The following is a 3,599-nucleotide window of genomic DNA, read 5'->3' on the forward strand; positions in this document are numbered from 1 at the left end:
TGACGACTAACATATAGTCGGATGGGTCGCAACATTGTTAAGCTGACGACTTAACATTGTTAAGCTGACGACTATTGGCAATTTAGCACACAGGAAAAAGTCATACTCATTGAATATTAGTCGGCGTGATAGTGATTTAAGAAGATGCCGACTAATTCCATGTCATTTAGGTCGTAATATTCTTATCCTGACGATTACTAACTTTTTCACACATAGGAGAAGATCAGTTCCAACTGCCTATTAGTTGACATGGTAGTGGTTTAATATGATGAAGACTAAAGTAAAGTCGATTAGGTCGTAATGTTCTTAAAGTGACGACCCTGGTAACTAAACCATTTCTGCTGTCAGGGCCGGCAGTCTGCCAGTTTACAACCTTGCCGGCTCTGGTTTAGTCGGCACTGTAACTTAACAAACCATTCATTATACACCCTTCCGACTAAATTATTGAAACTTAACATAGCTAAAAAAACCATTCATTAAACAACTAGAAATCCAACATTTGTCCAAAATAAAAACACACATGTCCCAACAACCTTAAAGAAAAATTTGTCCAACCATTAACCTTAGCATATTGTCCAACACATAAAGAAACAAACTAGAAATTCATTCATTCACGACCAAGACCACTACAACCACCACGACCCCGTTTAGCATTTTCAGGACGACCACCACTACCACTTACATGGTTACGAGGCCTCTTTAGTTCAACATTAGCTTGCTGGAACATTTCGATGGCATCTTTATTATCAACATTCTTAGCATAGTCAATGTGCTTAGTTTGCTCTTCAACCGACAAATTCTCATCTCTATCTTTCACGCAAACACTTGAAGAAAGTTTAAGATAGATACACTTAAATAAAAACAAAGTTAGATTGAAATTACTTACGATAGTATTATGGATTTCACATGCCCATGAGTCTTTGTATCCAAAAAGAGCATGTCCACCATCTTCTGGATCCCTAGTGGAGGCTCACCATCTTTCAGTTGCTTCTTAAAGTGACGGGGAGGCATATGGGAATTAGCTGGTTTAGTGATAACCCTCTTCTTCCTTACAGTTGCAGCTGCAACTTGAGGTTGTTGTTCAACCCCGGCCAACCCCTGTTTCTTGACCATTACCTTATTTTTCCTCTTCTTTATCCTCTTCAACAATTTCATCATTATCTTTATCTTCATTATTTTTATCACCATCATCATTACCTCCTCCAACAGGTGGCATGTCTTGATCATCATCATCATCATAGTTATCTCCTCTAGCAGCCGGAGTTCGTTGAACTGTTAGAGCATGGCTCGGTTGAACCCACCAAGTGTTGGTATGTCAAGTTTGGTTGTCATATTTTAATGAATCAAAACTCATGTTAATAGTCGCTTGATTATGTGCTAGAGTCAACTTCGTATAGAGTACATTGAAAGTGTTAGGATAATGAGATATTACAAGTATTGCGAAGACTTGAAGATGTGAAGAAGCAAGGAGCTACAACGACAACAATCATCTTTCCACTTGATGTTAGTGATATGTGACTTGAATTGTTTCATTCCCTAATGTATCTTTCAAGTCGTGCATATTGAAAACAAAACCGCGAATCATATTTGAACTCTAGATAGACATAGTATTAAGGAATACAATACGAGGTTTATTGCGTAACCATAAAACTTTGTAGATAAGACATCGCCATAATCATTTGAATGCTATTATGATTATCTATGGGTTTAAAGTGAGGATTTCATCCTAGGGAACAATGTTTTACATGTGTTTAAAGGAAGTAAGTTCATAAACTTGTTTGTGAATCGAAAAGGAAATCGCCATACGTTATTGGTTTTGTTATTCATTGCATATCTTATGAAAAACCAATATGTGTTATTGAGTATAACCGTTCATGACTTGTTTGCGTTATTGGTAGAAATATTCACAAAGGTCTGACTTATGTATTGGTATGAATTTTATTAGTGAAACCGATCTTAAGTAATCACCTGAGATGGTATGATCGGGTTTGTGATTTTATGTCTGACCAAATATGGGAAAGGGGAACCGGTCCTAGTAAGTGGTGCAGTACATCACAAAGGGAAACCAATCCTTGTATAAGGTGCATCAAGGTTTATAACAGAAAGGGGAACCGATCCTATGAACATATGCAACATATTTTTAGGCAAAGGGGAACCGATCCTATGGACATGTACAACACATATAAGTTAGATACCATATATATGTGGGGAACCGATCCTAGTACCTAGTCAATCAAATTTTGGAAAGCTAGTGTTATTATGTACAATACTCACATGGAAGGTAGAACCGAAACTTGTTTTGGTAGAACCCTTAAACCCATGATTGTGATTGAATGTTATTTGATCAATCACATAGCTCTTGAAAGTCAGATGAACCAATTCTAAACTTTTTTGGAAGTGTGACAAATCGGTTTCAAGGTTGTAAGTGTGAAACTAATCCTTCGTAACAACAAGCTTCCTCTTTGTTGTATTGTTACTGGTGTAGCCGCCTATTCGGAGATGAGAGTAACCTAATTAGGCGAAATCTCTTACGGCCGCTCAGTTTAAAGTCTTCTTTGGTATTGATAAGATCTAGCGTGTACCGTTGGTGGGAAACTAGATAATTGCGGTTTATATTTTGTTTTCATTGATTTGATTGACTAACGGTGGTTGAACTTTGATTGCACCTAGTTTTTTTATGCTTGAGAATCTTTTATTCTGATATAAGATTCACTCAAACTAGTTCGGAGTTTCGACAGGGATCTTTAGACCGTTGTTAGTTCTAAAGACGATCTTGTGATAATCCATTGTTAATAGACTCCATTCTGTGCGTGATTGATCACAAGAGATTCAAGTGATTGTGTGCAGGTTATTATGGAAGATCTAAGAAGATTTGAAGACGAAGAAGATATTGAAGATTTCTGATTTGTGGGTTCATAATATTTGGTGTGCACAACACTTTTTTACGTAAAAGAGGATCCAATTAATAATCGGTTTATCCTTGTGATAAATTGGATTGATTAATTGAGTAGATCGGCATCAACACAATTCTTTGGATTAATAGTGTTGTTGCCTTAATCTTAAACGATTACTTCGGTAATTGAACATAAGATAGATCTAAGGACCTGACGAAGGAGTTTTTATGTTAAGATAAACAGAAGATCCTTTGTCCGGCTCATATCACTTGGTTGAAGAGAGTTGATACCAAACATATTTGTTGTTCCTTTACTGTTTGGAATACGAACCAAAAGAATTGTTCCAAGTGCGTGACTTATTTATAAGTTGGATGCGTGGGAATACAGACGGAACTAGGTGAACAATATGTTTAATTGTTTTGTCTCAACTATACGAAGTTAGGTGTAATTTTATGTAGCGGCTTAATCCTGAGAGTATTCAATTCTGGACAAGGTCCCGGGGTTTTTCTGCATTTGCGGTTTCCTCGTTAACAAAATCTTGCCGTGTCATTTACTTTGTATTTCCGCATTATAATTGTTTTATTATAATAAAAGTAAATTACACCAACGTTAATTCATATTTACTTGATAAGTGAATCCTATTTTTTTTTGGTTAAGTCTGAACCTTTTTATCAAGTAACATACTTCGTTGTTGTATTGTCTCGA

This window comes from Papaver somniferum, chromosome 2, assembly GCF_003573695.1.
Source record: "Papaver somniferum cultivar HN1 chromosome 2, ASM357369v1, whole genome shotgun sequence".
Taxonomy (NCBI): Eukaryota; Viridiplantae; Streptophyta; class Magnoliopsida; order Ranunculales; family Papaveraceae; genus Papaver; species Papaver somniferum.